Source organism: Macrobrachium nipponense, chromosome 28 (assembly GCF_015104395.2).
Source record: "Macrobrachium nipponense isolate FS-2020 chromosome 28, ASM1510439v2, whole genome shotgun sequence".
NCBI lineage: Eukaryota > Metazoa > Arthropoda > Malacostraca > Decapoda > Palaemonidae > Macrobrachium > Macrobrachium nipponense.
In genome coordinates this window covers 24285201-24298151 of record NC_087217.1, presented here as the reverse complement: position 1 = coordinate 24298151, position 12951 = coordinate 24285201, and positions in this window count along the sequence as shown.

The following is a 12951-nucleotide window of genomic DNA, read 5'->3' as shown; positions in this document are numbered from 1 at the left end:
AACTCAAAAACAGTACAATGTCTAGTCACCAAAAAAGTCCACACCCCTCTGGGAACTCTTTGTCCCTCTGCATTCCACAAGTACCAGAATCGTCCAGACAACCGGACACTAAACACTATGTTACAAAAAACTCCCCCGGCGAATGCCACGGCATCTTGCCTGTGACTTGAAGCCCTCTATCAAAATCCTCCTATAGGCTTGGGTATGAACCTATTAAAGGGAAGAGGCACACACGCACATACGAACACACAGTTCGCTAGCGCCTCGCGGTTCTAGCTGCATCCAGTTTCACAAAGGCATTTTGAGAAGAGTTCATAAAACTGTCGTGCATTGACTTGTCGAACTAATCATTTTTATCTCACGCCATCCCCAGAAACTCATTCATCAGCTACTCTCAGGTCGTCACCTCTGCACTGTTCTCAACATTCCATAGGTCACAGAGAACACATGGACAATATATTATTAATCAAAAACCCTAGGCCTTACAGATAGCTCGGCCTCGCACAAATGCTAGCCCCCGCCTAGCAAAATTGCTTATAACACAAAACACTGGCCGGCTTAAAATAAAATAAAAGTAAAACTGCACGTCTCTGGCATTATAAAATAAAGTCTTATCACGCTTTATCTCCCAATAACACAAGACGCATTTTCTCTCATATTTTCTGCATTTCTTGAATATCCCTCTTCGCTTGTCTGCAAGTAGCTGAACAGACAGCAACAGGCTATAGCTAACCGTAGGAAGACGGAATGCCTCCCTCATCGTAGAAGACTTCTCACGGCTTCTGTAGATCCCCAAAAGACACGCTGTAGAATTCTCGCGATCACCCATCATGGAAATACTTGTAATCACCCTGGGCAACATGGCAGCAACCTCTCTTCACGGCTGGCGTCGGGGAACGACTTTTTTCTTTGGGTGTTAGTATGTCAGTCAAGTCACTGGTCAATCTAAGAAAATTAACTCAGACATACTACTTCCATCAAACAATGATCTCAAAAGGTCAGAAATACTAACTGAACGTCTCCCAATTAACTCCCTTAAATATGATTACTAAATCATAAGTCATTATCACAACTCTCTAAAAAAAAAAAAAAAAAAAACATCAAGTTCTCCAACTCCACACACAGCACACTCAGAAATCACAGCAACTCACGGAATCTGCACTCACATTTCAAACTCGAATGTGCTCACAAGAAAAAAAAAAGAAAAATCGTAATAAGCCCAAGGAAAAAAAAAAGAATCTCGTAACACCCAGACCCAAAAATGTTCTCTCAAACTCTGATATTTGAACAACCCATAAAATCAGTAAAAATCTCCAACTTTTAACAGCAAAAACCCCTTTACTACTCAATAATTAATTACAATGAGACTTAATGTCAAACACCCATTTACGCAAATAACAACCCTCGAAAAATTACATCTCCCGGTAAAATCAAATCTCCCGTCCAAAAAAGAAATGCTACTTAAGCTCAATCCCCAAATTATATCTCTCATAGGGAAAGGAAGAAAAATAATAAAAAAAAAGGATAATCACAAGTAGATTTCCCCAATCACATAATACATAATACATGTATAATATGCATAACTCCCGCGTTTTTCCCCAAGAAATGCTCCATGTAAAGCTATGGAATTTGCCAGAAAGCAAACTCTTACACATGCGCTTTCGTGAAATGCTATTGTCAACATTTCCAGATATTGCAAAAATTCTGATCTGTCACAATCAGAGGAAAAGAATCAGCACACGGCTCATCACATCGCTTGTCAGCAGAAAAATCGCCTGCGGACGTATGCTCTAACATCAGCATAAGAATTGTCTAGTCAGACACATAAGTTTGGAAACTCATGATTCTCTAGAAAAAAAAGGTCTAACTGACACATTTCACAGAATTAACTCCAGGATATGACTAATGTGTTCAAAAATTTGTCTCGAAGACTTATTCTCTCAACATGACTTTACCCCAAATTATATTTCTCCAAGAATAACACACTTGTGAACATAAAAAATGCACACATCTCCAAATGACTCGTAATGCAGTAATGCCATTTCTCTCTAAATAGTCACGAAATCAAAAAAGAGAACCAAAGAAATCTTCTCTTGGCTCAATAAAAACTCCCATAACCACAAAAAAAAAAAAGGTCACCCGCCCAAGATTAATTCCAACTCCATTATGAGACACCATATTAATAATAACACCACTCCGGTTATAAAAATATTTCCTCCATTTGGTTAATAACCAACCCCATATTTTATTCTCTCTTATTTCTCCAATAGCCATATGTCAATAAAAAAAAAAGACACCACTCCAGGAATAGAGAATAATCACCTCTATTTCGGCAAATACAAAATATTTACCGCTATTTCCCCAATACCTCCATGTGGAACAAAACAAGGCTCCAAAAATATATCTCCAAAAAAGTGTGCACTCAAGGCAACTAACTCACACACTCACAAATATTGCCCCATAATCTCCAAATATGTGTCTCCATTTGCAACAATGATGGCTGCAAAATAATTGAACTAAACATAGCTCTCATCACATTGGCAAATATCAAAAATGGCCAAAAATATATCTCCCATATATTATATCTCAAATTATAACTCCAAAATAATATATCTCAATTATATCTCAATTCTAACTCCAATTCTCCAGAGAATAACTCAATGTTATAGTAAAAACCATAAAAACTCTCTCCATTTAGCATAACTGCTAAAAAAGGGCAAAAACTTGGCAAATAAAACTGTCTAGAAAATTCTAGAAAAAAATCACCAATGTGCCACAAGTCATTATAACAGAACTCCCAACTCACAGTGTCTAAGCCAAGACTTCTCCATATGCACTACGACATAAGCCACTAGAAAACTTAACCAAGTTTCCTATCGCTCACAAAGTTGTCACAAATACAACAAGGGTATTGTGCAAGAAAACTCACAATTTCTGGAACATAAATATCCAGAGAAGAAAATGTAGTGCCATTACGTATGCATTCAAAACATGCAAGAAATTCTCCCATATATTTCTCTATAGCATCAAATAGCTAAAACACGAACACGTTCCCGAACAATGACTCCAAGTCATGAACTGAGATATTATAAAAAATATCTTCACACCAACTGGAGAGAAAAAAACAAATTCAAATTCACCCATGATAAAAAAAACTTGTGTCAGCGATGGCTAACTTCCAAAAAAGGAGAAAAGAAAAATCAACGGCACCATTAACTATCTCCCGTAACTCACTAGATGTCAAGCAATTATCTGCTGAACTCATAAAAAAAAGAGGAAAACAAAAGAAATAATGTGTTGTTAGTTCCTCCCATATTCAAAAAAGATTTCACCTCCCTTGATAGCATTACGGCACCCACGTATTAGTATAAAAAAAATCAGTATCAGAAATATCATTATCACAAAATCACCAAAAAAATTGCTATCATCAAAATCATCAGTATCAGTACAAAAAATATCACCAATGTTAATGCTTGTCCATTCTCCAAAACTTCAGCACAAAATTCAGCAAAAATTCAGCAAAAATTCAGCAAGATTCAACACAATTCACCAAGATTCAGTCAGATTCATCAAGATTCAGCAAAACTCATCCCCGTGAATCACTGAAAATATTCTCCAAAGTTGCAAAAACTCAACAAATAATTAAGACAAGACTTCTCCCATTAATTCATTGTAATAATTCTCCTTGAATAATTATCTGTAATAATTATTGAATAATCTCCCATGAAATATCTCAAATCTCTCGTAAAACAATTCTCCCGTAATGATAATTATACTTAAGCAAACCTCCCGTGACACATCTCAAGTATAATAATTACTAATAATAATAATAATAATAATAATAATAATAACTCTCCATAGCAATAATTCTCTTGCAAAGATCTCAAGTAAGGGTGAAATTCAAAATAGCATACACAGTATTGCTGAATCTTATGACATACAATTTCTCCAGCATGCAACACCATGACATAACACCATTGCCACACAACACAGATACAACACCAATCATCGGCATTTCAAAGTAATTTCTCCAACACAATAAAAAGAATAATCTGTGTATCCCCCATATATTTGTGTCTTTCAAGGCACAAAGAAACATATAACACATCCCGTGCATGTTAACTACTTTTCCCCTCATTCACGGAAAAGAAAAATCTCTTTTTATTTCCTTTTCTCTTCGTCCAAGAGAGAGAGAAAAAAAAAATCTCTTTTCTAAAAAAAAGACTCTACGGGCGTTTCACTTCATCAACTAATCAATCAGCTGATGTCTTAGCATCCAATGTCAAGGGCAAATCCATACCCCAACACAAAGAAAAAAAAGAAAAGAAAAAGGGGGAGTTCACCCACACTGAGAAAAAAAAATTTCTCCCCCCCGTGAGAACAACCCCTCAGTCAAGCGACAGAACAGCCCGAGGCATACACAACAGTACCCCCATCTCCCCTTGAACAGTGTCTGAGGACCCCTTCTCAAGGTATACACTAGTACCCACCCCTGCACTATCTCTCGAGGGAGGCCAGTGGTACCCTCACAATACCCTCCCTCGAGGCAGGCCTTGCAATGTGCTGAGCCTGTAAAATTGTGGCCTCTTATCTAAGCACAGTTCACATGCATAGAAAAATACACTCCAATGTTTTAAACAAAGACGAATGCATACGTCTATTACAAACACGTGCAAAATAAAGAAAACACGTCACTATGGGGCAAAGACAAGAAAAATTGTTGACCTCTTGAACCAATCCCATAACCCTGAAATATTTAAACAAAAACCCTCTCCCTTTGATAAACAATAGTTTTTTAATACTCACCACTCCATAATGGGAAAAAAAATAACTCAAAATTCTCGTAAAACGCGGTAGTGATATATGCATTAAACACAACACCCGCACGGGTATCTCGGAATACACTCGTCATTACACAAGCAAAAGTCACACTGGGTGCGCTCACTGCTTCTAGGCTGACTCCCTGGGAAAAATGCTGAGTCCAAAAAAATCCTTCCCTCCCTTTAGCACAGTTAACAGACAGATATTTTTTTCATTTTTTCTCACTAAGTAACTGAAAACTAACAGTTTAACGATTCTCCACAATCCCACAAAGCTTTGTCGTTCAAAAACTATCGCTAAGCCATAACCCCTTTTATTTTCTAACTGGCCACCCATCTCTACATTGGCGTTCCTAGGCATAAAAAAGAAAGAAGACTTTTATATCCCCCTCTTAACCGTCTGCCACCACTGTAACATGGGGGAATTCTTCCCCCAGGTATTCATAAGGTAAGCGTGGACACGAAACGGAAGGCAGACTCACTCACCCCATTACTCATAACCTTTCTCTCTCTCTCTCTCTCTCGGCAATCTCTCTCTCTCTCTCTCCACCTCTTTCTCTCCATTCTAACAGGTAATGAAAATGAGAGAGTTGCGTCATAACATTAACGTTTATTAACAAGAATAAATAAATCAATCAACCAAGCAATCCAGTCTTACAGACTAACTCAAAAACAGTACAATGTCTAGTCACCAAAAAAGTCCACACCCCTCTGGGAACTCTTTGTCCCTCTGCATTCCACAAGTACCAGAATCGTCCAGACAACCGGACACTAAACACTATGTTACAAAAAACTCCCCCGGCGAATGCCACGGCATATTGCATGTGACTTGAAGCCCTCTATCAAAATCCTCCCATAGGCTTGGGTATGAACCTATTAAAGGGAAGAGGCACACACGCACATACGAACACACAGTTCGCTAGCGCCTCGCGGTTCTAGCTGCATCCAGTTTCACAAAGGCACTTTGAGAAGAGTTCATAAAACTCATTCATCAGCTGCTCTCAGGTCGTCACCTCTGCACTGTTCTCCACATTCCATAGGTCACAGAGAAACACATGGACAATATATTATTAATACAAAAAACCCTAGGCCATTACATATATATATATATATATATATATATATATATATATATATATATATATATATATATATATATATATATATATAGTATTATATATATATATATATATATATATATATATATATATATATATATATATATATATATATATATATATATATATATTATTTAATTATATATAAATCATCGATGGATATTCGCCAAAGTTCCTAGAGTTAAAATCGGTAAATAATAACAAGAAATAAGTCAAAATATATACCATTTACTACAAGATCAAAAAGGTGTACTGCTAGAAAATTAAGTATACGGACCTAGAAATACGAGAACGCCAAATGGCTATCTCCTCGAAAACAAATTTCTTCGAATCCAAAGCGAAGAAATTCAACTAAACTTTATTTTTTTATTCGTATGATCCATCTCAGGCGAACCTGATTAGCACTTGAGCTCCATCGAGGCTCAGTTGTTCATCTTCCTTCTAGGAACTCTCCCAAGATGCCTCTCTCGAAGAAAACTCGGGAGGAATCTCTTAAATACCCTTTTTCCATCTCGTTCCTGGTCTTGCTTTAATCTGTCAGTGATCTTGTAATAAAAAGTTGTCAGGAAGACGAATAATATCTGGGAACGTCGTTGAGACTACTGCCGGTTCATGGATCATATATTTTCTCGGCTAACAATGGTTACCTTGCAAAGTGAAAGGTGCCAGGGCATGAGAACTTTGTGCTTATAACTCGAGACGTCATTGCATCTTGGAGAGTTGTCGAAATTCAGTTTGTGGTCGTAACTTACTTTCATGTTTGCCTTGTAGTTTATTAAAGTTGTTATTAAACTGTGATGTTCCAAAACTGTCTAGTGATTATATATATATATATATATATATATATATATATATATATATATATATATATATATATATATATATATATATATATATATATATATATATATATATATATATATATATATATACTATATATATATATATATATATATATATATATATATATATATATATATATATATATATGTATATATATGAATAACTTGATCACGAAGTATATGAAACGTGATGCTATGTATAAATAAAGGTGTTGCCACGAAGGAAAATTGAAAGGGGAGAAAGCCAAGAACTTTCGGTCTAAATAATGGATCGTGCTAGACCGAAAGTTCTTGGCTTTCTCGCCTTTCAATTTTCCGTAGCAACGACTTTATTTATACTAGCATCACGTTTTTTTTATACTTCGTGATCACGTTATACATATATATACATATATTTATATATATATATATATATTGTGATGGCTGGCTTGACCACCACACAAAACACTAAACTTTTATCAAATAGTATTCACCAAAATACCATACTAAGTCCACAAAAGGTGGAATAGTATCCAACTTCAATAACAGTACAAAGTCAATTCAAGGGGACAAAGAAAATACTACAAAAATATACTTAATTTTAATACACAAGTTTCAGATAGAAATAACACCTGAACCTCAACAATACAATAATTAATGAGAAACACTCACTCTTAAACTCCCTGCAAAAGAAAACAATTATACGATTAAAGACAGGTCATCAACACATACATACTAAAAGGGGAGAGGGTCCAGAAAGGAGGAGGCAAGCGAAAAGTAAGAATAACCTAACCAATACAAACTAATATCCCTAACAACTTCATAGGTCTCCTCTTAGAAGACAATAATACACTCCACGTCTGGAGGTTTAATCAAGGTGGCAGGGAAAATTGATCCCAAAAACTATGGTGTTGGAATAGGCTTTCACAATCTCCAATAATGACGTCAGCAGATGATCAAAGTCGTGATCTAAGTAAATCTCGGTATAATTCTTATTACCTTGGGACAGAGAGGTCCCCTTGGCTTTTACTGAACCAAGGGCGGTGCACAAATTGAAGAATAAAATATCCTTGATGCAGAAAAAGTATATCCAATGTGCTATACAGCTTCAAGACGTAGCTCTGCAATAGGGCGAGGAGTCAATATCGTTTCAACTGCAATAGTCGTGCCCTTCAAGGTTGGAGGCTCAGAAACACACTGAGGCAAACTCCTCCAAGCGTAAATCTCCATCCCTCGGATAACGAAGGATCGCCGCCACGTAACCAACACAACTTGAAAATGTAAAACAGTCGTTAGCCAATAATAAACACCAAGATAACCACCGGTGAGGAGACAAAAAGCTAATAAGAAAGAATAACAACACTTCTATACTTAACATTAAAAATCTAAAAACTTAAATAATTTAGAAATTAATGATACTAAGTTACACCTCCTCACCCGACCAAAAAAAAATTTTTTAAAACCAAAAAAAATTTTGTTTTTTTTTTTTATAAAGTACGTTTAACATCTAACTCAATATATATGTTATCACATACTGAAATAATAAAAATACATTCAAAAATAGTCATTCAAACAACTGCAAAGAGCAAAATATTCTCATAAAAAACATGACCTAAACAAAAGGAAATTGTGGGTGGCAAGTACCAAGGATAGCAGCTCACAAGGATAGCAGTTATATAAGGATAGCAGCATATAACAAATACCAACAACCTCATAAGCTTAATACTATTCACAGGAAAAGTTTCCCAAAACCAGAAACTCAACATCACCATTCGATAAATATACCCAACCTAAGAGTTTCACATCACTCACACCATTACTAAACTTAAGAGCGAGTCATGGCTCTAACAACCGGATTCTGTTTATATAGTCCAAAGGCAATAACCTTTTCCACACTCAATACACTGTTTCAATTTCAGGGATACACTTCACTCACTATCAATAAATGTTGGGCTCAAAAACCACTGTCTATTTCAGTGTTATATCACACTTATCACCATATGTCCAATACATACACACACACCGAACGACACAGAGAAGACCACCACAAAGACTCCCCTGCGCAAACAAACACACAAAATCGATGAAGCGTAATTATTAGCCTGAAATACAGAATAACCGGATTAGTGCCTATCTCTTTTCTTAGCTTATTATAAACCTTATCGTACCTGACACCTCAAAACCTTAGACCACCTATTTAATCAACCATTAGCAAATACCAGTGATCACCCTCACCTTTTAACCTTAAATATCCCGTATACTACACCTAAAACATTATCGTCCTCTGTAAAGAAACCATGATTAATAAATCTTAAATATACATTTGTTTCTACTCACTACGTGCCCACTTCAACAGCACACACACCATAACTAGAACGATACAGATACTACCTTTAATAACTGCATAGCCCTCTGCCAATAACCACTATTCAACGCAGCGAGAGAGAAAATCGGCAACAACATTATCTTTTCCTGGGATGTTGGGAAAATTCTAAATTCCACTCTTGCAGCATGAGACTCCACCTCATCAATCGATTTATTCTTGTATCTGCTGATGAAGTCAGGGGATTATGATCCGTCAAGACCTTAATAGGTGTATCTGGTGGAGGAGAGATAAACCTGAAAATGGTTAATAGCAAATACTAAAGCAAGAGTCTCTTTCTCCACAGTGGAATACCTACGTTGGGCGGAGGACAACTTTTTTGAAAAGAATGCGACAGGATGAGAAACTCCCTGTTTCGTCATTCTGCAACAACACCGCTCCTACACCAACGTCACTTGCATCCGTGGCAAGAGAAAAAGGACGTTCAAAATCAGGAGCCCTCAAGACAGGGAAATTAATTAGTACTCTTTTCAAATTATCAAAAGCCTTTTGTGTTTCATCAGTCCAGACAAAAGCTACCTTGTTTACTTAAGAGATTAGTCAAAGGATCGGCGATGTCAGAAAAATTTCTAACAAACCTTCGGTAGTAGCCACCTAACCAAGAATTTTCTGACATCCCTCCTGCACTTTGGGACTAACATTTTTTCAATACATTCGATATTGCTTGCTTGGGAGCAACTTTACCATTACCATTCTTCAGACCCAATTTATACAACCCTCGCCTTTGCGAATTCACTTTCTTTAAATTTAATTACTAAACCTGCTTTTTCTCAAAACCTCAAACAGTGCCCTAATACGTTTTAAATGTGTTTTTCCCAAATCATCACTATAAACATATCATCAATATAAACAAACACACCCTTCTAAACCCATAGACTAAAGTATTCATTACCCTCTGAAAGGTGGCAGCCGCGTTCTTCATACCAAACGGCATCAATTTACATTGAAACAGTCCCGGTGGTGTTACGAAAGCAGACAAGGCCCTTGCCCGCTTCGAAAGAGGAACCTGCCAATAACCTTTCAGCAAATCGAATTTACTAATGTATTTGGCCTACCCCATACGATCAATACAATCTCAATTCGAGGTAAATGGATAAAACAATCAGACTTAGCAATTCATTCAATTTACGGTAATCAAAACATAAACCTGAAATCCCCGTCGGATTTCTTTACCATACAAACAGGTGATGACCAAGGACTTGACTAGGTTCAATTAGGTCATTTTTTAGTTTTTAGCATATAATCAACTTCCTTCGCTACAACCTCATTTTTGAAGGGGGATTCACCAGTAAGGAGAATCGTTTCACAGGAGTGGCGCTACCTACGTCCACGTCATGCTCAAGGACAGAAGTCCTTCCGGTACATCCGAAAAATAATTCCTTATAATTAATACCAATTTCTTTAAAGACCTTTGTTCCTTATTACTTAAATGAGAAACCATTCCAGAAAAATTTGTCAAAGAATTCTTATTATCCGAACGCCATTCACTTCCATTAAAACACAATTATCATCAATCTTTCACCCTCTGAAAAAGAAGAAAAATGGTTACGTTCTCGGAAACTACAGCATTCCCTATGGTTGCCACGGGAAATGACTTTCTCCCCGTTCCATTAGCCTTCAAACATATTTACGTGACAAAGCTGAAAGGTTTCCTTCTCTCGGGAGTCTCTACTAAAATAATTAACTTCACTAATTTTTTCAAAATCTTCCAAGGACCTGAAAAGAAGCTTTCAATGGATTTCCTGGAATGGTAACAAAACCAAAACTTTGTCGCCTACCGCAAGTCACGTGCTTTAGACTTCTGTCAAAAAAGTACTTCATTCTTTTTTGGCTACACAATAAATTTTCACCTGCAAATTTCCAAGCCTTGGTTAACTTATCGCCTAGATTAGACACATAATCTAATAAATTGATCTCAGGACGTCTCCCTCCCAGGACTCTCGAACAACATCGAGAGGACCTCGAACCACAATGGCCAAACACAAGGCTGAAAGGCGAAAAACCTAAAGACTGACTTGGGACAGAACGAAAAGCGAACAACAAATAAGGTAATTTCCTTATCCATTCAGAAAACCATTGATCAAAACAATACTTCTTTTACCATAGATTTCAGGGTTTTGATGAAATCTCTCCAGAGCTCCCTGACTTTCTGGATGATATGGAGAAGAGGTCATTGTTTTTATATTTAACTCTGCCATTTATCCCGAAATATCTGCTAACAAAATTAAACACAAATCAGCCACTGAATTATTTTAGGCATCCCAAACCTGGTGAAAAAGTCAATTAGTACATCAACAATTTTAACACTTTTTATAGTACGTAGTGGTTATTGCCTCGGGATATCGAAGACATTCTATCCATGATAGTCAAAAATATATTCATTTCCACTACGAGTCCTTGGTAAATGGTCCAACAATATCAATAATGACCTCCTTGAAAGGTTCGGAAACCACTGGAATAGGACATAGAGGCGCTTTTGGAATAAGCTGATTGGGTTTTACCGACCTTCTGACAGACATCACAGCTATTGACAAAGTTCTTTACGTCCGCCTTCAACTTCGGCCAATAATAATTCATTAGCAACTTGCGGGAAGTCTTATGAATGCCAAAATGTCCGGCCAAACCACTTTCATGCGCCAATGATATCAACTCATTCCTTTGTAAACGAATGGAACCATTATCTGTTTCAAAATTTCATATCAATATTATCAGCCCTCCATAGGCCTACTCAACTATATAAAAATATTATTAATTTTAAACTTAAATTTGGGATGGGCAGTTATATCAGACACCTCACCTGACTCAATAGGGAGATCCCCGAAAAATCCTTTTTCTGAGTTCTTTGATAAGCTCTTCAGTGGTTCCAATTCAGTTTGTCCTTCAAAATCCCTAGATCTACAAACTACGCTATCACTACGTTCTAACTACTTAAATCTAGATTCAATTGTTGACTCTGCAGCGTCAACAATTCTAGCACTAGAACGAGTAACTGCTGGAACTACTCACTATCAGGATTTATCAATATGGGATAGGTATTATTCTTAAGAGCAACGTCATTCCCTATCACAACATTCAAAACTCTTTAACCGGAAATTTATCAACAATGGCCAATTTCAAAATTCCCTGCAAAGGAAGGCAAATTAAATTAAAATTTTCAATAGCATAAGACTTTTTACCGTATCAGGAAAACCAGACAATACACGAATTCCTCACTTTCAGGAACAAAATTACACGGCAATGCCTCCCTAAGGATCAAAGACTGAGCTGCTCCCAGTATCACGCAAAATACGTACTCGTTCTTTTCTCGGACGAATTTGGGATGTAGACACTACCGACGGGACAAATACTTATCAAAACAGCCATGAGTCAATTGGTCAGTGGACCTTGTTGGGATAGTTCTCTCTCTCTTTTCTTTTCCACACCCATCCAATGGCCTACAATTAGCATTTTGCGATTTTCTAAACGCATAAACACAATCTCTTTACGTGGCCCTTCTTATTGCAAAAAGAAGCACGTCAATGTCTTTCAATTTCTCTGGATTGTATATATTAGGTCTATTACCTCTGTTAGGAGAAAAATTAATATTAGTATTAGCATTACCTGATTATTACCTGTATAATTATTTCTAGTAAAACCATCCTAGCATTATTATTGTTAGAATTATTATTCCTACCTACTTTAACCCAACTAGACTTCACATTTGTCGTTACTCCCCCTAACTCACTCTTATGCGACAAATAATATTCATCACTAGCGATGGCTACCTCCTGAACGGTCTCGAGTTTTACTCTTCGAGGTGGACCTTTCAG